General features: G+C 36.9%; 1 long non-coding RNA gene across 2 annotated transcripts; it reads right to left on the reverse strand.

Annotated features, from left to right (window-relative positions):
* Positions 1-235: 235 nt before the first annotated feature.
* LOC122032681 lies at positions 236-25,485 on the reverse strand. Of its 2 annotated transcripts, XR_006126189.1 has the most exons (3): positions 25,202-25,485; positions 745-870; positions 236-423 (listed from the first exon to the last, which is right to left on the reverse strand). It is a non-coding gene; the product is annotated as an uncharacterized LOC122032681 (long non-coding RNA). The 2 variants fall into 2 exon arrangements; XR_006126188.1 differs by lacking the exons at positions 236-423; positions 745-870 and adding an exon at positions 21,070-21,280.
* Positions 25,486-26,592: the final 1,107 nt, after the last annotated feature.

A 26,592-nucleotide genomic window follows, 5' to 3' on the forward strand; every position in this document is an offset into this window, starting at 1 on the left:
CATCTTCCAAGGAGGGTCATACTTTGCGTTTGGAATTCCCATCTTCTTGAAGGCTATGCCATGTTGTTTCCTATTCAATGAGGATGAACGGCTCGTCCCGGCTTGCCACGGGATTATTGGTCGCAAAAGGTATTGAGCATGATAGGATCGGAGGTTGGAAAATCATTGTACACGAACAAATTGACAAGGACATGGGAAAATTGGAGTATGCTCGTCTAAAGGTCGAAGTTCCGGTTATCGGTGAAAGAGTCCATAAGGTCCCAATTACGCTGCCCACGGGAGTACAAATTGAGTTCAAAATATACTATGAAATGGTCCCTGATTATTGTGAAGTCTGTAGGAGAATTGGACACCGTAAAGAGGGCTATCATAGAGGTGCTGCCCCTGTTGCCCGCCAGCAGAACCACCCAGATCGTCAGCAACCTGGAAGGCAAAGATCACAATCAATGAGGGGGAGGGGTAGGACAAGAACGAGATTTAGAACTCGCTCAAGGCAACAATGGAGACCGGCACAGCAGCAAACAAATGTGAAAGGTCCAATGGAAAGAAATGGGCTGGAAATTGTAGCAGTAAGCAGCCCCATTCCAGTAGCAGTGGTACCTCCATCTGATTGTGGTGGTGAGACTCATAGAGGTGATGAAGCAACAGGGCAACATGTACATCAAATGGAAGTGCCGGATCTAGACACAAGTGGAAACATACACAACAATGAAGAAAGGCGGCCAGACATTGAAGCGAACCAACCTGCACCGGCTGGATCAGTGAGCTCATCCTCCTCTTCGGATACAGCAGCAAGTGCTACCTTATGCTCCACATCAAAGGCTTCATCATCCTCCCTTGCAACAGCCACCTCCTCCGGTGCAAAAGAGCCTGCAGAACCGTCATTTCCTATACTTAGAAGTCAAAGACAAATACGGGTGCGAGCAACCCACAATGGTCGTAAATGAGGGTCGCTTCTTGGAATATTAGAAGCTTTCACAAGTCTCTAGAGCATGGAGGAATGCAACACCTTCTCCAACAAAAAAATATTCAAGTTATGGCATTAACGGAAACAAAGCTCAATGAAGATTCCTTAAGTCCATTATTACAAAGGAGGTTCTCAGATATGAGTCATGCACATAATTTTGATTTTTCTAATCATGGTCGCATACTACTTCTATGGGACCTGCAAAAGGTAGATGTGGATATTTTTATGGCCACCGATCAGTATATACATTGTCATGTTCGATGTCGTATTTCTAGCAAAGGTTTCTTGGTGACTTTTGTATATGAACTTCACTCAATCACAACAAGAAGACTATTATGGGAGGTGTTCACATATTTGGGAGATACTATCACGGATGCATGGATGTTCATGGGGGACTTTAATTCTTTCTTATCCATTGATGAAAAGAAAGGGGGTTCACTGATCACAAACCATGAGATGAGAGACTTACAGATTTTTGCACAAGCTTGCGGATTGGTAGATCTTCGGTCCATTGAGTGTCGTTTTACATGGTCTAATGGTACCGTTTCTTGCAGGTTAGATAGAGCTTTAGTTAATTCTTTTTTTTTGTTAATGGCAGAATTTAATGCGTATGTGGAGTTTATGGCGCTGGGATGCCTCTCGAATCATTCATGTGCCATTGTGCACACTTTGGCCAAGGGCTGGCCACCAAATAAGTCTTTCAAATTCATCAACATATGGTCATTGCAGGAAGACTTTGAGAAGATCGTGAAGGGTTCATGGGTAGCTCCGACAATGGGTACTTGAGAGAGCTGAACAAGATAAAGATGTTCCGCTTGAAAGGGTGCTTAAGAGAGCTGAACAAAAAAAATTTTGGGCACATTTCAGAGAAGGCGAGAAGAGCAAAGGAAGAGTTGGAGGTGCAAAGAGGTATTCTAGATGGTGGTCCAACTCCTATGAAGTACAATCATATAAGAAAGAAAGCCAATCTACTAGCTGAAGCGGAAAAATAATTTTATCAACAACGGGCCAAGAATGTATACTTGAGGACTACGCACAAATGTACAAAGTTCTTCCATGATGTGGTGAAAAAAAAATAACAAGAGAAATACAATCATTACACTCAAAAAATTGAATGGGGAACAAACCACAAGTATAGGTGAAGTTGCGAAGGAATTTGTAGACTACTTCCATGGTTTACTTGGCCAAAAGGAGATGTACAGAATTTTGAGCAGCAATGAACTCACCGGAAGAAAGCCAACAAGGGGGCAATCTGAGAATTTATCCAAGTCAGTTGTCCTTGAAGAAGTAAAGGTTGCACTATATGATATTGGGTGTGGAAAAGTCCCGGGTCCGGATGGCTATGGTTTGAAAATTTTCATTTCTTCTTGGAATATCGTTAGTAGTGATTTTGTTGCAGCTGTGCAGGAATTTTTTTCAAAGTGGCAAGCTACTTAAGCAATGAAACCACTCATTGATCTCTCTTGTGCCAAAAGGAGACCATGTTGTGAGGGTATCAGACTATAGGCCAATTTCTTGCTACAATGTTATCTACAAAGTTATTTCTAAAATACTTGTTAGCCGGTTATCAGAGGTCTTGGATTTCTTATTGGATCCGGCTCAAGTAGCATTCATCAAGGGGCGTTCTATAGGTGATAACATCTATTTGACCCAAGAATTACTTCAGAGGTATACAAGGAAAAGAATCTCTCCTAAATGCATAATCAAAGTGGACTTAAAAAAAGCTTTTGATATGGTGGATTAGAACTTATGTCAGCGCTTGTTGGTTTTAGTTTTTCCCAACGATATTGCAATTGGATCAAGAAATGTGTCACAACAGTATCCTACTCAATCTCACTAAATGGTGATGTATTTGATCTCTTTAGTAGACAAAGAGGACTTAGGCAAGGGGATCCCCTTTCCCTCCTATTGTTTGGCCTATACATTGAATGTTGGGTGTTGCAGGGGACGAAGGGGCACCGTTTCCCCTTCATTTCTCTGATTGCTGTAAACGTCTCTCTTTGTTGCAAATGCCAAGGAGACGAAGGGACGTCCTTTCCCCTTCGTCTTCCTCAATCTTCTTATAAATGGTGCGTCCAAGCCATGAGAAGGCATCGGCAAGAGCATAAGGGTTGAGGCGACGGTGATCAGTGTTGGTCGAGCAAAGGAGAACGCCCAAGAGGCTGGGGATTTGGCTCGTGAACCTTGAAGCACTTTCCGGTTACCCGTGATCGTACTTCCGACAGCAGCAACATTCGACTGTTCTTCTTTGATTTCTTCGGGAGATCACTATGAGTGGTTACAACTTTTTCCTATGTTTGATCCATGCTGACAAATAGGCAACAATGGTATCAGAGCCATTTTTTTTTTAAAAAATGAAGAAATCCCGACGTTACGATTTCAGCGATCTCTGCCAAAATTGCATCCTGAATCGTGATTTCCATCCGGCTACATGGGAATCATACAATCCTCGGCAGCATAGAGTCACGACAGAGGAGCGTCAGCGACTGCATTTAAATATCGATGAAAGTCGGCCGCGGGATGCCTCACGTTTGTCACGAGAAGAAGATGAACAATTCATTTTTTTGTTTTAATCGATTGCTCAATCGATTTAATTATTTGAATCGATTGATAAGGAATTGAATCGATTTAATTCACGGGATAGTGAATCCTGTGTTTAATCAATTTTTTAATCGATTGAGAAAAAAAATGGAATGAATAGTATGTTGACGAAGTACAGTAAAAAAAAGCGTGAGGCCATGCATGAACAGTAACATACATGGTAAAATTTAATTAAATATATTTATTAATTAATTAAATATATATAGAAATGTATTATTAATTAATAAATATATTTAATTAATTTATGGTTCAATTAACTGAAAATTGAACAAGACCAACTTGTCTAATCAAACTCAGGTCTGGTTTAAATTATTAGTTGATTTAAGCAGACCAATTTGATTCAATGATACCTAGATCTGGTTCAAATTATTTGTTGGTTTAACCAGTTCAGTTTATTATTGAATTAATTGAGATCGTTTTGATTACATAAGTTGGGTTGATCAAATATGACCAGATTAATTATGTTATGTCAGATTTGATCAAAAAGATTAGATTTGTTCTAATGGGTCAGACTTAATCCAATGGATGAATCAAACATACCTAAGTTTGATCAATGAGTCTGAGATTGACTCAAATGGGCTTAAACAATAACAGAACATAGGTCAGAAATCTCTGTTCAATTAGATTAGTTCTAATGAGGAAACGGAATAGACTAAGCTTAAGATCCGGATTCATAATCGACCGATACAATGTATCAATCATATGAGACTCCCAAAATAAAGAAATTTATTTTTCTTAATTGCTTGTGTATTCTGTATATATTTATTCTATATGTGGGAATTGAATTTGACCGATTTTGTTATTGGTCTGTCGATTTTGTACTGACATCATGATTTTCAATTCCAGAACAATATACACGATGAATGGTCGCTATGAACGACAACATGAGCTATGGGAGGAGATCAAGAAGCTGGAATATGACTCGGATCACGGAGTCGATAGGCTTATTGGTCGGCTCGATTGGCTGTTATGAAATCTAGAGCAAGAAGGGTATCCAGTCCAGGACAAAAAAATAAGATGGGCTCTGGTTTATTCATTGTCGGAACATGTTAGGCAGATAACATTCCAACTTTGGGATGATTCTTAAGGGCACATCTCATACTCAGAGATGTATAGACAGTTATTTCATTTGGAATGGGGTCCTGAAGAATCTGAAGAGGATTCAGATCTCGAAGAAATGGATCTTGAAGAATCTGAGGATCCGGAAATAGATACTCAAGATTTTGAGGAGGATCCAAATCCCGTAAAATCTGAGGATGATCCAGGAATGAACCTCGAAGAATTTGAAGAGGATCCAGAAATGGATCCTGATGATTTTAAGGAGGATCCAGAGATGGATCCTGAGCAGGATGTAGAGATGGATCCCGAAAAATCAGAGGAGAATCCTCAAGAGTGTGTAGAAGATCCAGAAATGGATCTGATGGATACATCTGAGGCTGATCCACCCATCATAGAATCCGAAATAAACAGGATACAATTGCCCACTGCTTTAGCATTTATCCTAGTGGGAGTAGTGCTAGCTTATCTATGTTACTAGTGTTCTATTTACTATTGTTATGTACGAACAATGTTAGCTCATTTAGTTTTTGAGTCATGTAATAATTTCTGTCGTTATGTACGAACAGAGTTATGATAAATAAAAAGTTATATTATGCATTAACTGACTTGCTCATGATTAGTTCATATGAATATGATTAGTTCATATATCCATATGATTAGTTCATATAAAAAATGATTAGTTCATTTTAATAATAATTCATTTATTAGATGGGATGTGTGTAATATAATTGATCAATGTTGATTAGATTAGAACATACAAATGATGAGTGGAAACAAAGTTATCACTTGATTTTGTAAACTAATTCTAACTTACACTGAGTCAATAATTAATTACGCATATATGAATTACACTGAAATAATAAATAATGTGTTTATTTATGTAGATCATGACAACTAAAAACATCATAGCTGAACTCAATAAGGGAGAAAAAGTATATGGGGATAACTATGAAATTTGGCACCTCAAGATACAATACGTTCTTGAGAAACAAGAAATTCTAGAGGTTGTAAATCAATTAATGGAAGAACAGCTAATGGTTCTACAACATAGCACAGACGTGACCTTGATGCTTATAAGACATAGAAAAGGAAGGACTCCATTGCTAAGAGAATATTGATTAGTTCAATGGTGGATGACCTAGTATTTGAGTATGAGTTATTACCATTGGCTTATATTGTCTGGGTAGCCCTTAAAGAAAAGTACAGTGGAGTAAGTCAGCTAACAATTAAGTTTGATAGCTATAAAAAACGCTCGAATGTTACCATGGCTCAACGTCTCAGGGAGATGAGTAACATAATTCGAGAGCTTAATACTGCTGGTCATATGTTGACCGATGAACAACAGATTCAGATAGTTATCCGTTCCCTTCCTGATTCTTGGTAAACGATGAAATAGAATCTAACTCATAGTGAAAGTATCAAGACTTTCACCGATGTCTCACGCAGTGTTGAACTTGAGGCGGAGAGGATTGAATCCGCAAGGATTTCTAATCAAGATTTTGTAGCTGAAGGTTCTGGTTCCAAGAATAAGAAAAGATTGTTTAAGAAAGGAAAGGAAAAAAGGAAAGAAAGCTAGTGCTCTTGCTGTTAAAAACCAAATCAAGAATAAAGGAAAGAAATATAGACAAAAACCTAAGAGCAAGTTGACATGCTTCAACTGTGGCAAGAAAGGTCATTTTGCTCAGGATTGTATTGAGCCAAAAAAGGTAGATCCATCTCTATCTTCTTTCCATTAGCATCATGTTACAAGTACAGTGTTGTTAATTGATTCGTATCCTTTGTGGATTGTAAATTCAGGAACAACGAACCATGTAGCACGTGATCGAGCTACATATGTGGAGTACCGTCGGGTACCAGTTGGTAACAAATTGATATATGTAGGAAACAATGCAAGAATTGAAGTAAAAGGAATTGACACTTGTAAGCTCAACCTACATGGTGGGCTCACCATGTTTCTACATGATGTTCGGTATACTCCTGAGATTCGACGGAATCTAGTTTTCGTTATTTGTCTTCTTGATTTAGGTTATTGTGTAAATTTTTATAGCTGTTGTGTGGAACATCGAATTAACTTTATGTTAATTAGGCATGGTTATGTAACAAATGATTTTATGGTTCTTGATGCAAAATCAAATAATAATGATGGTTGTTTTTCAAACATTGCTCTGACTAGTAATGTTGATGTTAATGATGAAATTTGGCATGCTGGATTAGGATATATAGGACAAGAACGAATAAATAGATTAGCTAAGGAGGGTCTTTTAGGCACTCATGCTAAAATTAACTTATCTATATGTGAGCATTGTCTTGCTGGAAAGACGACTAGAAAATCATTTGGTAAGGCTATTAGGGCTAAATCACCATTGCAATTAATTCATTCAGATATTTATGGTCCAATGAATATGAAGGATAGAAATGGGAGTTCTTATTTCATTACATTTATTGATGACTTCACACGTTTTGGTTATGTGTATTTGATTTCTCACAAATCTAAAGCATTAGATTGTTTTATTCGTTATTTGAACGAAGTTGAGAATCAATTAGAACGTAAGGTTAAAACCTTGCGCACTGACCGTGGAGATAAATATTTGTCTGATTAGTTCAAGACAATATGTAATGAGAAAGGGATTATTAGACAGCTAACTATCCCTGGAACTCTACAGTGAAAGAAATAGGACTCTTCTTGAAATGGTTAAGTCTATGATGACACAAGCTAATTTACCAATCTCCTATTGGGAAGATGCATTATTAGTTGTGGCCTATATACTTAACAAAGTGCCTTCAAAATCAGTTCCATCTACCCTACATAAACGTTGGACAGGCAGAAAGCCGGATTTGAGTAATCTGAGACCTTAGGGGTCAGCTGCCTATGTTCATGATAAGACTCACGAACATGGAAAATTAGAACCCAGAGGTAAGAAGTGTATCTTTATAAGGTATTCTAAGACTTCTAAGGGTTATATTTTTATTGGTGAGCGACAAGATGGAACCATCTCTGAAATAGAGTTAAGAGATGCTACTTTTCTGGAAACTGAGCTCCCAACACGAGGTGAAGTTGATAAGACAATTTCTCTATATGAGATAGAGGAGGATAGTGTTCCTTTATCAACAAATCAGGAAATGCCTGAATCTAGACAACCTAGTAGGAGTAAATTGTCACTAAATGAGTCAGTTTCTCAACAGTCTAACCTACGAAGAAGTAGTTGTCAGATTATTCCTCATAGAAGGTTTGATATTGAGAATGAAACATTGATAATTCTCCCAGTTGATGATGAGAAACCTCGAACAGTTGAGGAATCTTTGAGAAGCTCAGTAAGAGAAATTGGAAAATTGCAATGGATGAGGAAATGGAGTCAATGAGAAAGAATCAAGTTTGGGATTTAGTCGATCTTCCTCCGGACCGAAGGGCTATTGGGAATAAGTGGATTCTCAAAATAAAGAGAAAAGGAGATGGATCGATTAATCGATACAAAGCTCGATTAGTTGCAAAAGGATATACCCAAATGGAGGGTATTGACTTTGAAGAGACATTCTTCCCAGTTGTGAAGTTTGTGTCAATACGTGTCATCCTAGCTATAGTAGCACAATTTGATATGGAATTACATCATATGGATGTAAAAACGATTTTCCTTAATGGTAATTTTGACGAAAAAATCTATATGGTACAACCAGAAGGTTATGTTGCTGAAGGCCAAGAGAATAGAGCATGTAAACTTAGGAAGTCTATATATGGACTAAAGCAAGCGTCAAGACAATATAACATGAGATTTAATAAAGTCATTTTGTCTTATGATTTCGAAATGATCAATGAGGATCATTGTGTTTACCTTAGAAAGGAAAAAGAAAATTTTGTCATTTTATCATTATATATTGATGATATGTTAATAGCTAGAAGTGGCATAAAGTATGTGATAGAAGTCAAATTTTGACTTTCATCGCAATTTGACATAATAGATATGGGAAAAGCAGAGTACATCTTAGGAGTGAAGATCATTAGAGATTGATCAAAAAAGCTTTTGGGTTTGTCTCAAGAAGCTTATATCACTAAGATGCTACAACACTTCAATATGTCATATTGCAATATCGAACAGACGCCTATAGCGAGAGGTACTATTTTGAGTAAAAGTATATATCCCAAGACTCTTGAGGAAATAGCCGAAATGAAGAAAAAATTATATGTCAGTGCTATTGGTAGTTTAATGTACACTAGGTTGTGTACTCGTCCTGATATAAGCTATGTTGTTGGCTTAGTTAGTCGTTTCCAGTCAAACTCAGGATCGAGACACTGGAAAGCGGTGAAGAGGATATTCAGATATCTCAAAAGAACAGCAGATTATTGTTGGTCCCTTTGGAGGCCGGCAAGATGGGAGGGGTGAATTGTTCTACAAAATAAAACTCGAACCTTTCTCGGATTTCAACTATATCATAAACACTTGTAATAAAAAGTAGAGACTAAGTAAAGAAATCATACACCACAGATTTACTTGGTTTGCAATCAGAGGATTGCTAATCCAAGGAAAGTAAGCGCACTATGATCTCCTCTGGGCGGAGAAGCCTCTTTACAACGTTGACAGCACAAATGAAAAGAACACAACTGGAAGCACAGAAAGAATTGATTACAAGTGAGTTGTTCTGAATGTGCAGACCAGTACTATATTTATAGTACCGGTCCGGGCGCATGGAAGGAGTTCCGGGCGCCCTGGAGGGGATAAAATTCTATCCCCAACGATCAGATCGCGTTTGACGCGATCCTGGTCAAAATCCACCTCCGGGCGCCCTGAAGGGTTCCGGGCGCCCCGGAGCCCAAAGTCAACAATGTTGACTTTTTCGCCTCCGGTTCAGCTCGTCTCGGTCCGGGTCTTGTTCGCTCCGGCTCCGTTAGTTTGGGTGATCTCGGCCATCCGGAATAAGGCTCACCCGAACCCAAATTCCAGCCTTCTCCTCGAGCAGCCTTCCTTCCCGATCTCTCGTCCCTCGAACGCCGCGCACGTTCTTCTCGTCCACCGGTGTACTCTTCTGCGGTCACCTCGTCCCTCGGACGCACCGAGCCAGTCGGCTCTCTCCCTGTGTCGTCCTTCTCGCTAGTCGCGTCTTCCGCTCGACTTCCTGTGTTCCTAAGCTCCTGCACACTTAGACACAAGGGTTAAACAAACGCAGGACCTAACTTAGTTTGTTTGATCATATCAAAACACCTTGGGGTTCCAACAATCTCCTCCTTTTTGATGTGAGCAACCCAAGTTAAGTTAGGGTAAACATATGCAATAAAAACAATTTATATTCAAATAAGTCCAAATATTTTTCAAATGAAAAATTATATTACCTCTCCCTAGACTTAACATACTTCTCCCCCTTTGATCACATAAAAATTGAGGTTATAAACAAGTCTAAGGTAAATTCAAACAAAAATTTTGAGTGTAAAATAAAAAATGTCTAAGTAAAGACACTCTTCAGAATTTTTCTTTCGAAAAAAAATTTAAGTAAAATATTTTTCAGATAAAAACAGTCACAAGTGTTAAAAAAAATTTTAAGTTTGAAATTTATCTCAACATTCCCAAAAAAAAAATTTCTAATTAAAAAAATTCTAAGTTAATATTCATAAGAACCAATTCTAAGTCAATTTTAAGAAAAATTATAAGGCAATATTATCATAAAAAAATTCTAAGATAATTTTCATATAAAAAAAATTCTAAATCAATTTTCATAAAAATTTCTAAGATAATAAAAGAATTTCTAAGTCAAGTTAAAAATTTTTTTAAATATTTTCTAACACAAATTGAATAACTCTTTTAAAGCATTAAGTAATTTAAATTAATGCTTTTTCAGTTAGTCCATTAAACTTTTCATTTCGATACTTGGCTTCCAGGTCGTGGCGAGGCACTAGGCCTTCTTGATTATTGGAACAATAACCACTTCCTTAGACAAAGCCTCATAAAGAAATTAGTTGTTTAATTTCCTTGCTGAAAATGTTAAGTTTGATTTTAATTTTAAATTAAACAGGTTTTTGAAACCCAGTAGAAGTTCCTACCTACAGGATTAACCAAGTATTTCCTAGGTACATAGATTTTTGATATATTTCTAATTTGACTTTGATGAAATCTATAATACCAATTTAAACCTCTATAATTCCTAAAAGTAGAAATATTTGAACCATTAGATTTTTTCAATCTTTCTATTTCTTCTTTTAGTTTTTGATTTTCAATTTTCAATTTTTCAAAATCCTCTATAAGACATGATTTTGCCAAAATTCTCTTTGTTTCTAAAATTTTATTTTCTAATTTGGCATTTTTATTTTCTAATTTATACATGGATTTAGTCATAGCTTTGATACCAAAGTAAAGTTCATCAGGGGGTAAGATGCATACCTCACTTATCATATCATATTTGAAGCCTGAATCTCCCCCTGCTTCACTACTTCCATCTGAGGTCGCTCCCCCTTCATCAATGCTGGGTTCTGATGTACTTTGTCCTTCGTAACTTGCCATCAGTGCTATCCCGGCATATTCTTGAGCTTCTGATTCGGATGAAGAACTGTCGTTCCAAGTTGCTTTTAGGTTGTGTATCTTAGGTGTCTTCATTTTGACCTTCTTGAGTTCTGGGCAGTCTTCCCTTAGGTGTCCCTCCTTCTGACACTGGTAGCACCGCACCTTTCTTCTACCTTTTTGATTCTTTTTATTCTGCATTTTAAATTTATTAGATCTAAAAAACTTTTTAAAATTTCTTACCATGTACGCTTCTTGATCGTCTTCGGAGTCTGACTCGGGTTCATCCTTGTTGGTTGCGTTCAATGCCATAGTCTGGGTTGTGTCCTTTGATATCTCTGCACATCTAGTTTCATGTAATTCAAGGGTAGAAAAACATTCCTCTAATGTACTTACCTCCAGGTCCTTTGAGATGTAGTAGGCGTCGATGATTGACGTCCACTCCGGAGTTCTGGGAAACGCGTTGAGTGCGTAGCGTATGTTGTCCCGATTTGTTACCGTTTCTCCAAGGTTCTCGAGATCAGTAATCAGTTCTTTTACCTTTGCGTGTAGATTGGCTACCTTCTCACCTTTTTCCAGACGAATGTTCATCAACTTGTTCCGGAGGATGTCTCTTCTAGCGAGCTTCGCTTCAGACGTGCCTTCATGGAGTTCCAGGAACTTCTCCCAGAGTTCTTTAGCAGATGAATAACTTCCGATGCGGTTGACCTCTTGAGGTGGTAACACACTCAGCAGGTGATATTCCGCACGACTATTTGCTACAGATTCACTCTGCTCCTTCTTTGTCCAATTGCTCTCTTCTTTTTCTTTTCCATCTTGATTCGTCGGAGCTAAAAAATCATACTTCATTATAAACCGAATTTCGAAATCAGTTCTTAGGAATACCTCCATACGACGCTTCCAGTCTGCGAAGTTCCCTTCGAATTTTGGTGGGACGATGCTTGGTCCGGCCATCTTGTTGCTTCGATCGGCGGTTAGTCCTCCTGAAGCGCCTTGCTCTGATACCACTTGTTGGTCCCTTTGGAGGCCGGCAAGAGAGGAGGAGTGAATTGCCTTACAAAATAAAACTCGAACCTTTCTCGGATTTCAACTATATCATAAACACTTGTAATAAAAAGTAGAGACTAAGTAAAGAAATCATACACCAGAGATTTACTTGGTTTGCAATCAGAGGATTGATAATCCAAGGAAAGTAAGCGCACTATGATCTCCTCTGGGCGGAGGAGCCTCTTTACAACGTTGACAGCACAAATGAAAAGAACACAACTGAAAGCACAGAAAGAATTGATTACAAGTGAGTTGTTCTGAATGTGCAGACCAGTACTATATTTATAGTACTGGTCCGGGCGCCTAAAAGGAGTTCCGGGCGCCCTGGAGGGAATAAAATTCTATCCCCAACAATCAGATCGCGTTTGACGCGATCCTAGTCAAAATCCAGCTCCGGGCGCCCTGAAGGGTTCCGGGCACCCCGGAGGGCTCCGGGCGCCCCGGAGGGCTCCGGGCGCCCCGGAGCCCAAAGTCAACAACATTGACTTTTTCGCCTCCGGTTCAGCTCGTCTCGGTTCGGGTCTTGTTCGCTCCGGCTCCGTTAGCTTGGGTGATCTCAGCCATCCGGAATAGGGCTCACCCGAACCCAAATTCCGGCATTCTCCTCGAGCAGCCTTCCTTCCCGGTTTCTCGTCCCTCGAACGCCGCGCACGTTCTTCTCGTCCACCGGTGTACTCTTCCGTGGTCACCTCGTCCCTCGGACGCACCGAGCCCGTCGGCTCTCTCCCTGTGCCGTCCTTCTCACTAGCCGCGTCTTCCGCTCGACTTCCTGTGTTCCTAAGCTCCTGCACACTTAGACACAAGGGTTAAACAAACGCAGGACCTAACTTAGCTTGTTTGATCATATCAAAACACTTTGGGGTTCCAACGATTATTGCCTCTGTTTCCAAGAATCAGATATGAGCCTAAGTGGCTACACAAATGCAGATTGGACAGGGGACCTTGATGACAGAAAATCCACATCTAGCTATGTCTTCTTGCTGAATGGTGGCGTCATCTCATGAAACAGCAAGAAGCAGGCTTGTGTAACCTTGTCGACAATGGAAGCTGAGTATGTGGTTTGTGCAGCGGCTGTGCAAGCGGTTGTATGGCTAAGAAGGTTCTTGAAGCATCTGAAGATTGCTGAGGACAGTGGGAGTCCTGTTATAGTGTACTGTGATAGTCAAGTTGCAATAGTTTTTTCCAAAGATCCCAAATATTATAGCAAAGGCAAACATATAGAAATTAAGTATAATTTTGTAAGAGATATTGTTGACAAGAAAAAGGTAATTCTTGAGTACAACCCTACACGAAATATGCTTGCTGATCCTTTTACTAAGCCATTGACTAAAGAGTCATTTCATGGACATGTGAAGTCTTTGTGACTTCGAAGAATGTAATTTATTGTAAAGACATTTTGATAAATGAAAAATGTCATGATCTATTCAGTGTATGTGTCTTTGTTACATTCGAATAAAAGGTCTCGATAAGCATGTTGGCAGATTGAGATTGATCCACTCACATAGACAATCATCTCTATTTGTTAAGTACGAATAGAGGTAAGACCGTTGCTTATGGGATAACATATGTAGCTATGAATAGAGACATACTCGTAAGTTAAGGTTGTCTTGATAATTGTGTCAAGATGAGATCATTTATGTAATGATTAGAGTAAATGCATCCATCATTACTAAATCTACTTAAAGCCATATTGGAATTTATATATTGAATTCAGGATTAGACATTAGGTATGTCTAGATCAAAATTTGTACGATGTTAAATTTTGGAAAAAACATACGCTCTTTTTAGTAAAGAGAATACTATCGTAGCATGTGATTTATACCACATGTGATATGACGACAAGAAGGGTAGTAGGAGAATGAACCCCTCTTTCTCTACTATGTGAGACCCTTAAGATTATAAGTTAATCTCAATCTTACCCTAAATGACTATTTAGCTGTCTATTTGAAGTTCTGATCAGTGTCTGCTACTTTAGCATGTTTCCTATTGACTATGGATGATTCGGTCTATGGAGCATAACTAGAAAAGCAACTGATTAGAATGAATAGATTCTAGCTAAAAAGGAATAGTAAGATTGATTTACATCTGTGACATTTATTCACTGGTGTCAGTTATATTTTTAATTCAGTACATAAAATGTAATTGTGAATAATTTGTTTAATTGAAGATGTTGAACATGCTCTTGACATATAGTCAATATGATGGATTAGAGATGTTTATAATGATGTAAATAATTTAATCTGGGGTAAAGGCAAGTCATTGATATCTCTGATTCGTTCTATAGAGAAGCTATGTAAGGTGTAATAATCTTCTTAGCAATAAATGCTCAGTATGCTTGTTGTCGCATGAACCATTTTCCCTAATGTATGGAATGAATGTTCTTATATGGTCTTTATGACTAATTAATGCTCTGGTCTTCGTGACTTGATCATCATAAAGTCTATGCGACTTATTTGGTCTTTGTGACTAATTAATTTTACTCTGGTCTTTGTGACTTAATCGTCAAATAGTCTATATGACATAATCAATCTTTGTGACCAATTAATATTTGGCTTTGGTATTATAACATGATCACCTCATAGTCTATGTGACTGACATGGTCTATGTGATCATATAACCTTATGGATTGACTTGGACGAGTGAGAGATATTGGGCGTTGCATGAGACGAAGGGGCACTGTTTCCCCTTCATTTCTCTGATTGCTGCAAACGTCTCTCTTTGCTACAAACGCCAAGGAGATGAAGGAGTGTCCTTTCCCCTTTGTCTTCCTCAATCTGTTTATAAATGGTGTGTCCAAGCCATGAGAAGGCATCGACAAGAGCATAAGGGTTGAGGCGACGGTGATCAGTGTTGGTCAAGCAAAGGAGAACGTCCGAGAGACTGGGGATTTGGCTCATGAACCTTGAAGCACTTTCTAATTACCCGTGATCGTGCTTTCGATAGCAGCGACGTCCGACGGTTCTTCTTCGATTTCTTCCGGAGATCACTGTGAGTGGTTACAGATTTTTCCTATGTTTGATCCATGCTGACAAATAGGCAACATTGAAGTGCTATCAAGAAAGCTCAAGACCACCGCCACTTTGCCATCTTTCCACTTCCATCCAATGTGCAAGTAGGTGGCATCACACATCTTGTTCATGCGGATGACCTTATGTTGTTTTGCCGAACGGATACATCATCTACACAACACTTAGCAAATTACTTGGATTTCTTTGAAGGGACCTCAAGACTAAGAGCAAATCCACAAAAAACTTAGATTTATATGACCGGTGTAGAGGCAAGGGAAAAGGCTCGGATCCTTGGTATTATGGGATTCCAAGAAGGTTCTTTTCCTTTTCGATATTTGGGAATTCCATTAGCGGCGAAGAATTAAGGATTATCAATTATGGGTCACTCCTAGAGGCTACTAAAGAAAGATTAATGATTGGCCCAAGCACAACTTATCATATGCCAGAAGGTTGGAATTGCTAGGTACGGTTCTCCAAGGTATGGTATATTTTTCGTTTTCAATGCTTCCAATTCCTAGTGGAGTCATAGATAAGATAAAAACTATTTGTCGTATGTTTGTTTGGTCCCCAAAACACCCTCTTATATCTTAGTCAAAGATTTGTTTATCAAAGCAAATAGGAGGGTATGGACTTACGGATCTTCTTGCATAGAATGAAGCATTGTTGAGCAAAGTCTTATGGGATATCAAGTCCAAAACAAATTCGTTATGGGTCAAATGGGTGCATCATCATTATATGAAAAGTGCAGATTTTTGGACATGAAAAACCAAAGATTCGGACTCTCCCTTGATAAAAAAACTCATAGAAATCCGTAACAAGGTCCTAGAAGCCTCAAATGGAGTAGGAAGAGCAAACATGAAAATGATAGATTGGTTCATTGGTGATAAACAAGTGGTTGCGAATACTTATCAATTCTTCATGCCAAGGGGTTCAGAGGTGGCTTGGAACTTGGTGGTGTGGAGGCTGGAAATCATGCCAAAACATCGGTTTATTTTATGGATGTTAGCAAATGGAAGTCTAAGAACCAAGGATAGAATAATGTATGAGTCGAACAAAGAATGTGAGTTGTGCCGACATCACGATGAATCTAATCGACACCTATTTTTTGAATGTTCTTTGGCTTGTGATTTATGGTGTAAGGTGAGGCAATGGCTGGATATTGGGTAGATTTTTCACTCTTTTGATGAGTTGCAGCAAGTTCTTGGGCAGAATTATAAAGGTAGCAGTCGAAAGACGAAGGCTCGATATCTAGGCATCTCAAGCATGATCTATTTTATATGGGAGGCACGAAATAGAAGCTGATATCAAGGGATTTCAATCACCATATATTGATTGGATGTTTCGCAAAATTCAGATTCATGTGCACCGCTTTATGGACCTCAAGCCAGCATGATGTTCTGTATAGCATGTGTTCGTCGGTTTCTGCCTAGAATTCTAAACCCCTATCCGTGTTTTTGTAATTGATGGTAGCATGTGTAATTGCTGGAAATGTTGTCCGTGTTTTGTGATTGGTTTGTAAACACCACTGAGATTGTTATATCCGTAAGATGTTATGTAATGGATGTAACTATGAATGCAGGACCAAGCTTGGACTTGTGAGTGTGTGAAAAAGCAAATCCGAATGTGGACTTGTGAGTGTGTGATAAATGGATTGCATGTTTGTAAAATGTATGCAACGTGGTTAGTGTGATATCATAGTGGACTCATGTGTTCATGTGATGAGAGTTTTGAAGGTATGAATAGAGTGGTAATTGTAGAGCTTACCTCGACTGTAGAGGTTTAAGCTCTTAAGTTGCTTTGAGAGTTTTTAACTCTCAAAACATATTTATACAATATGTATCTATTTCAAAAAATAAAATAAAATAAAGGCTTTGATATCCACTGAGACAGCAGACAGAATAATAATTATCTTATGGACTATATTGATTTTGTTAGTTCTAATATAAACATTGAAAATAATCTTTTAAAACCTATTGGTTCGAAAGAATACTAGAAAATAGAAAAAATGAAAATAAATGGCACAACCAAAAATATTATTCATCCAAAAACTAATTCTAATATTAACTAAATAATTATTTAAATAGACCTAAAATCCTAAAATACAAAAGTTGAAAATAATCCTAACAAAAAAAAAGAAATTTTAGAAAAAAAAATCTTCGGACTTTTCTGCATTAACATTTGTGGTGTTGAATCTTGATTCTAAGACCCTACGAGAACTTATGGGTTTGTGTCACTTCTGTTGATTCGAAGTCATGACCTCCAGCATTTTGTTGATATCACAAAGACGTGGTGTTGATTTCCAAGGATTAGCACAACTTATAGTGCTGTACTTGAAGAACAACACCACAATGTATTGTTGATATCACAAAATGATGGTGTTTTACAAGGATCAATATTGAGGTGTTGTTATTCCAAAAACAGAACCTTCGTATTACAACAGGGTGATGCTGGTTTCCGAAAATCAACACCACTATAGTATTGTTATTCAAAGACCAATACTAAGTTGTTTTGTTGATATCATAAAATAATGGTGCTGATTTGGGGGTGTAAATGAATTGAGCATGTTCACGAGATTTTCGACCTGACTCGATAAATATTTGATTCGTATTCGAGCCAAAATCAAACATATTCAAACTTTTTTTTCGAGCCTAAATTATTTAGTTCGATAGTTTGCAAGCCGCTGGCAAGCTTTAATATTTTATTAATATAATATAATTATATATTAAATAAATAAATTTTGAGTCTTTCGTATACTTATTTTTCAGCAATAGTTCGAATAGCTTACGAACTTGTTCGAATCTTTTGAGCCAAACTCGAACCCGAGCTCCGACTCGAGACAAATCCATGTCTAAAATTTTAAACTTTTCGGGCTTTGAATCGAGCTCGAACTCGAATATAACTAATTTAAGACGAATTCAGGCCTTAGATTTTTCTTCATATTTAGCTCGATTCCATTCGTTTATATCCCTAGTACTGATTTTCAAATATCAATAGCACTATGATGTTGTTATGTGAAGAATAGAATCGCAGTGTACTATTGACATCACAAACGATACTACTGATTTTCAAGGATCAACACAACTTTGATGATGTTATTCGAAAAACATAACCATGGTGGTGCTGGTTTCAAAAATCAAAACATGTGTGATGCTATTATTCAAAGATTAGATTTATAGTGGTGTTGGTTGTAAAAATCATAGTGCCCCAGGCGTGACCGGATCCTCTGGACCGCTTTTTGCAATCCAAGGGATGATCCCTTTGCATGTATTGGTGGTGATGAATGGTCTCCACCTATTTTATAAGTGGGGGTCATCTATCCCACCAATATATGTAAAAGGACCATCCCCTGGACCGTAAAAAGCAGTCCAAAGGATCTGCTCTCCCCAAGGCACGGTGCAATGATAAGACACTTGGTGGATACTCAAGAGCACCACGGTTTGATTGTCAATCGAACCATGCACAATTCTAATTTGGAGGAAAAATTATGAAAAGTGATATGAAGTACTATTATCCAAGTGGGGTCTGATGACCCCACCTAACGATTCTAGCATCCAAGTAGAGCATGGCAACCTGCAACGATCAATTGTGGAAGTTGGCTGTCAATAGTCTTCAACACGAGTACTTCCTAGATTTACTTTAATGACTTATGAAAAATTATTGTAGGACCGGATTGATCATCTCCAAAATTAATCGATTTGAAAAACTTAAAATCTGGATTATAAAAAAAATGAATCATAGAATTATTCACGAATCTTAAGGCAATGAAAACTAACGAATATCTCCATTAGGTTTCTATCTAAGATCTCTCCAAGTTTAGTGTAGCATCACTAAATAGGATCGAAAAGGATCGGTGTGTCTTCTTATTCATCTAATATTCTATCCCTTTTTTTTATAACCAGTACGAAGTATCCTACCTTTCAGACTGACTAATCCTAGAGATAACTGGTCCGACTCCATAAAAATTTCCTATCACCTATCAGAGTAAATTCAAAAATACTTACAGCTAAGAATATAGCGAGGATTCAAAACTAACTGGAGTTGATGCCAACTACCTAAGACCGGCTACTTAGGAACGATGGTTTGTGATGAAATTGGAAAAACAAAACATAAAATTTAAAGCCATTAATTTTTTTTTAAAAAAAAATGGAGCCAAGCCCACCCTAGCTCAAGGGTGGCTCCGTCCCGGCTTGTAATGAGCGGTACAACAATCCAACATCCTAGATTTGTCATCCCACTGAAGGAAAATATACTACAGTGCGTCATAGTTAAGATCAAACTATGAATGCTTAAGAAATTATATAGGCACCCTACCACTGCACCATTAAAAAAAAACTCTAATGTTCTATCTTGTGCTACTAGAAGGTGATCTCAATGATCCAGAAGAAGATTAATCATCATTGCCCATATGTAGCTCGATATGAAGTGAAGATTTAGAAGAAGATATTAACCATTGAACTTTGCAACATGCCGCCTTCATTTTGAAAGTGTAGATTTCTGATATGTTCCTTGATCGTGTGGGAATCAAATCACTAAGTTATTGAATCACATGCCATACATAGTATCAGAGCAAGCAAAAAGTTGATTTCTCACCTAGAACGCCCCTAGTTACCGGCCCCACAACCAGATGAAGGGAGATAAATCATGTACTAAGGGACTTCTTAGGTGGTAAATCACGTATCAGAGCAACCTCAAGCTCTGTTGCTCGGCCAATTGCTTGAAATGCAAAACCCCAAGTTATCAGCATAAATTCTCCAATCCCCTTCAGTTCATTCAATGGTTTCGCTGGCGTCGACACTTGAAATTAAGACTGCAATCATGGAGCTTCAAGTGTAACACTATAATGCAATATCAATCATGACCCTTGTTTCAGTCGAAGAAAATCAGGAAGGAGGTGAAAGAAAGAGACAAATGCAGGCATTCATTAATTGCCTCTAAGAAGCTGAAGGGCTCATGGGGCCATCAGAAGATATCACCACTAATCTGGAACCTGGAAATCTGGAACTTGTGCTCCATTTAAGAACAAGAAGCTACTCATGCAATGAGAATGAGACCCCAAGTATAGTGTAATTAGAAAGGTTTGCCTACTGACAAACTCTAAGTTTGTTAAACTTTCATTTGTTTTTTTTAAAAATCCAAGTGTTCAAACTTCACCTGATTAATTTTGGAGATAGACAACCTTCCCCTAATTCACCTATCGAGTAAATTCAGAGTGCAACTTATGCACACTCAGAAACTAACTGATATTCTTATTGTTCCTTTGAGTACTAGTGCTGTATTGTTCCATGGCCAGATCAACTCCAACACAACTCTGCTGACAAGCAAACTCATAGACACTAGAGTTCATGCATAATCTGTCCTCTAATGGGACAATGTTCCAAGCATAACCTAAAGGTTCAGATTTGCCTGTTGTCCTCATTAGGCTTATGATACAATAACTTGAACTACTTCAATCATAAAATGAATCAAGTCCTGGTCCTATAATTAATTGGCACAGTGTTCAGATTCAGATCTGAAATGTATACATATTCTGAACTGTTTCTACTCCCCTACAACTGGATACAATTCTAAGTTGAAACATCTGTAGATCCAAAATCGAAATGTAAATATATACTTCCTAAGTTCTTGGTGACATTCTCAGCTGACTGTAAATATTATCTTGATCCAACTTGAAGAGTGAAATATGGAAGCTTCATGGAAGAGAAGGGACTTATGTTTGAATGAAATGAGATTGGAATACTCTTAGAGTGCTCCAACACTTCACATGGCTATTAATGGCGTTTATTGGGTGTGAAAGTCTAACCGAAAAAAGGTTGATGATTGCATTAGACCCACACAAATCAGCTGTGAAATTTGTCTAAATTTATGAACAAGCTGACTATAAATAATTAGGACAAACATGACTTAACGATGATGATGATAATACTATATGAATAGCATTCGAGGTTTTTTTTTTCTTAAGAAAATAAGTGTCTTACTGAAGTTGAGGGACCCTTTCATATGTATCATTCAACACATGACCACCATCAGATGAAAACTGGAGGTTGTGGAAGTGGCTGATGACAACATACCATTATGTTTGTCAATAATCTTGGCAGGTGGATGTGCTGAAAAAAAGTTAGCTGGACCAGCAGAGAAATATATTATTTTTGATAGGCATAAACTAAACTTCACAAAAAAAAAAGTATGAAAACAAGATAGTGACATTTACATTTGGACCATGATTAACTAGGGTTGTAAACGAGTTAAATTTTGTGATATTCAATCTTATTTGATGAGTTAAATTTTGTGATATTCAAGCTTATTTGATAAGATAACTGTGTCAAGCTTGAAAATGATAAAAATAAAAATAAATAGCAAAATCGATGTGACCCGAGCAAGGCCACCTAAGAGTCGCGCGAGGTGGACTGCCACATAGGGTGTTGGATTCCGTGCAAAATTAAACAATAAAACACAACGGAACAAGGAACTCGCCGAAGATTCAGGCAAATTCTAATTTCATCGTTGATACAGAATTTTACCTCTTGATGCGTAAAATCGTTGTGTATCAAGAGAGTCTAACCAATATCAACACAATCATTACATTCGCACCTCTAATGATATCCACACGAGCAGAGTCATTGTCCGTCTCACGAACACAATTGGAGTCTCCCGATATTGTGTACATAGTGCTAGCTACCCTACATATATATAAGTTGAGATTAAACTATAACTATTAGGGTTATCTTATCATATAAAGCGTGGCCAAGTCTTATCTAATAAGATTTTATGTAATAACGTGATCAAGTCTTATCTACTAAGACATTATCTAATAACGTGGGTTTCATTTGGTTTGAGCATTCGAAAAACCCAAACAAATATTAGATTAATCATTAATCCAATAAGTTTAAGATCCAAATAGATCCAATAAGTTTAAGATCCAAATAAAAGTAATCCAACAAGATCCCATTAGATTAACTCATGATCTTTTCAACGTGGGATTTTGATTGTATTCTTAACAATCATCCCCTCAAACGAAAGACCATCATTAATCTAACAAGTTTAAAATCCGAAACTAATTTCAAATTTAAAACTTAGGCCCACTTCATTTCAATCAGACAAAAATAAAACAAACTCCAAAATTAATACGCTCTCTGTGTGACCTAATAAACTCTCGTAACGTTAGCAATGACTCTAAAATCATATTTTAAAAACACAAATAATGAATGACAACTAGCAATGCATCATGACTATCCAAGTGACGATGATATCATAGATCCAACCTAACCTGTCAATGGCTATTTTATTGTATAACTTAGTCCTTTTGTCCATGATACTTAGATTGATTTACGAGACATAGATCGCGTCGTTCTTTCATTAGTCTATGTGTTTCTTAATCTCTAAGTAGACTCACTTGACCAAATAAGCTTAATATTTCATACTGACTTATTTGAGCATGGTCATGCATTTTGGTAGTCCTACTTAATCAAGGGGTCTGCGAACATCACTTTTGTTATATAGAAGGGACAAATTTCATCTACATCACTCACATCCCTCCACATAACTCATTGCATACCTAATGAATGACTTTATAATCAACCTTGTTACAGGTGACATTTGTCGATACTAAAATACATAACTCCTTATGTAAGAAATCGTAGTTATTTCTGGTCAAATGATTGTTTATACTAATAGTCATTATGAGAATGTTTATGACACTCATATAACAATTCATGAAACATTCTCATGGTAGGTCAATTCAGTACATATTCTCTAACATATACTCATGTGTTAACTTGATATCTTATATCCATGACTTATGAGATTAAGTCATTAGTTAACTTATATACTAGTCTCAATGTATTAATATTGTCCTTGAATATTAATACTTGACTATGAATAATTTAGAGTAGCATTATATACATCTATAGTCTCTCACAATCAATTCAACTAATTGATATATTATAAACAGAACCTACCACTATAGGATATTATTATATTTATTCAAATTTGCACATATTTAAAGAAAATATAATAAACATAAAATGTTGTCTTTTGTTAAAATATAATACAATAGTCTCATATTAATCATCTCATGATTGACTCTTAGAACTGACACTAACACAGGACTCCCTCGTAGTGTTGCCCTATTTGAGGCAGTCGTGTGATGTCACCCTATGCAAGGCATGATCATCTCGCATGGCCGCGTCAGGGTGACCATGAAGTGTCACCCATTTCTCGCAAGGAGGTCGCACGGTGTCACCCTATGTAGTGCATCCAATGCGGGTGCACACGGTGTCGCATTGCACAAGACGACCGACTGTGCAATGTCGTCGTGCAATACTGTCCTACATGAGGCGATCAATCATGCAATGTTGCCTGCACAGGGGCCACCCATGGCTCACGTAGTTGAGGGAGGCGATGTGGCAAAGGAAGAAATGTGGCTTTCCGTCCAATTTGAACAAATAAAAAAATTAATCCGTTGATAAATTCATAAATTCATCCTTTCAATATTTTATAATAAATAAATAACGAAAAGGATTAATAGTCCATCTTTTTTCATGAAATAAATAAACAAAAAACTTTCTGTACAAAATTTTTCTCAAATATTTTTAAATTTATCCTCCTAAGTAAACAAGGCATCAAGATCAAGGTTAACACCCATCAGCTGCGTTGCATGCTTGTGAGGTCAGGCAATTAATTCAAATTTTCAATTGATTTTTTTATTAAAAAATAAAATTAAAAGAATGTCTTTTTTTGGATCAAAACAATTTCAAAATAAAGCTGTTTTAAAGCAGTTTTGATTAAAATTGAGTCAAAATAATTCTAAAGTAAAACTGAAGTTAGAGTTGCTTTGATAGGTATTGTTTTCTAAAATGAAGCCATAATAAAAGGCATATTTTTTTATTATTGTTTTGATCTCTTCTTTGGCACTTCTTTTAGTCATCAGTCAAGTCTGTGTTAGAAGGACGTTGACCGAATGAAATTGGTCGGAACAAACAAAAAAGTAGTCAAAATAAAATTATTACCTGACTTGAAAAGAACAGTAAATCTATGTATACAATTAAGAAAAACTTCATTTCAGAGCATTTCATACTTCACACAGCATAGTACCAAGCTGCTTCTATTATGGTAAAAATAATAATAATAATAATAATAATAACACTTTCCTCAACATGACAAATAAATAAAACAAGAGACAGTTCTTGGAAGAGATAAGCCTTGAACTGAATAAATAATTCTTTTCAAAGTTAACAATTATTTGTTCAAGCTTGTCTTGATTCCATTTTTATGAGCTAAGTTTGACCAAGCTTGATTTGAGTTTGGTTCGTTTAGATGTTATCGAACTCTCAATTTGAATTGATTTGGTTGTTTAAAATGTTTACATTTTAAAGTTTCTTTAATTGGTTACTGAATTTGATGTTACAAGCTTATTTATTTGTTATGAGAGCTTGTTTGTTTATTTACAAATTTAATAAGAAATTTGTTAATGAACAGTTCACAATCTTTGTTCACATATATGTGTCTATTAAAATTTGTTCATTTAATTGACCTTCTCTATATTGAAGAACATAAACAAACTTTTCAGGAATGGAGATACTAGTTTAATTAGTCCAATTGCAACAAGTGCCCCCATAAAATGAATACTAGTTTAGGAAAAGGACTCAATCAATGATTTCAAGCCACTAAGTAGGGCAACCAAAGACCTGAAAAAAAAAAAGAGGTAGGCCAGTTAAAAAATACCTCCACCCAAATTCTAAAGCAGATGCCTCAGCTTCACACACAAATAAAGCTAACCACTCTGCATAATTTTCAGCCACATCAGTTGTGAGGCAATTTCACAAACAGATGAGACGCGTCATAATTTACCATTGACCCTCGAGGATTTGATTGCCAATTCAATTGGCATTTTGCTTGTTGATTTTAGTGGCTAGAATCAAAAAGCTATCGATGACTGATTTGAAGGCTTTCACTTTGGGGGAAGAGAAATCAAGATGTGGAAGCTAAAACGAGAATGATGCAGAACAAGAAGACAAGAACTGGTACAGAGACTCACTGCTTACCTGATTCCCCATAACGAGACACGAGAAGTAACCCTCAGTGGACCAGGCAAGCTCAGGAAGGGAATGCCTTTTTTCCGTGCCAAGCTACTTCTCCTGGATGATTCAGCGTGTCCCTTATCTCGTTCTTGGTGACGCCTGTGGCCCCTTCCACTCGCAAACTTCCATGACAAAGAGAATCTCACACCTTTTTGGTTGCTTGCTGCCGCTGGCTCCTGTTGCGGCACTGTGCGGTGCAGGAGATGATAGCTCGTGAGCTCTTTTATTCCCCATCCTCACGCTCTGCAGTGCCTACATCCACTGACAGCGTTCCGCGTGGAAGGTTAGCCATCATTGTCGTCAAGAAGGACCAAAAATCAAAATATCATCCTTTCATTCGAACTATTTAACACCGTTATAATAATTATAAAAGTTATGATCCACGATGACACGACCGATACAGAAGTCCAATTAATTACCTCATCCTTACTTGTGCTATTATTACCGGACAAAATCCTTTGTAATTTATTTTTCTATATCTAACTGAGGAATGGTGTTAAACCGTATGAAATGAACGGTATTATTTTTCACCATAAGTAAAATTTTAACTATGTAAATATAATAGTAGCTATTATATTTGTATAATAAATATAAGATGATAACGGTTTTGCTATTTTATTAAGACCGATAAGCATTAATTTTGGTAAAATTTAAAATTAATTATGTTAATATTTTTTCTTTGCATACTAAAAATAATTTTAAAATTTATTAATAATTTTTTTATTATTTTATATAAAAATATATATAGTGTTATGATTCTTTTTAATTTCATATCATAAAATTAGTAATATCACCAGCGAATAAATTTTTATAAATAACTATCAAATATGATGTTAAATTATTTGTTTATAAAGAAGAATTTATTACAGTAATTTGTTATTAGAATTCTGGAGCATTATCCTTATAATATGCTGTTATATAGATTTGATGTACTTTTAACCCGTCTAATTTATGTATATTCATGTATATCAGAGGCTCATTTACTTTATGTTTTCTCTGATCTCCCATTATCAGGATCCTATTTTTAACCAACTCAAGACATAATTTCATAAGTATTATAATTTAATATTGATAAAAATAAAGTATTTATATTATATATAATATTGATAATTCAGTGTCTAAATTTTGTCCTATTAATTTTAAAAATAAACGGTATTTGTCTACCAAATAAATTTGGAGTGTAACTTATATATGCTGGTTGACCTCCAGAATATAATCCTTATTGGAATTCAAACTGTGATTTTTTTTTTATTTTCCTAAGTATTTTATGGTTAAAACACATCAAAGTGTATATTATAATTGATCCTGTCCGAGCGCTGAGTCGACGGACGCTGGGGACGTGACGCTCTCCGCTG

This window comes from Zingiber officinale, chromosome 11A, assembly GCF_018446385.1.
Source record: "Zingiber officinale cultivar Zhangliang chromosome 11A, Zo_v1.1, whole genome shotgun sequence".
NCBI lineage: Eukaryota > Viridiplantae > Streptophyta > Magnoliopsida > Zingiberales > Zingiberaceae > Zingiber > Zingiber officinale.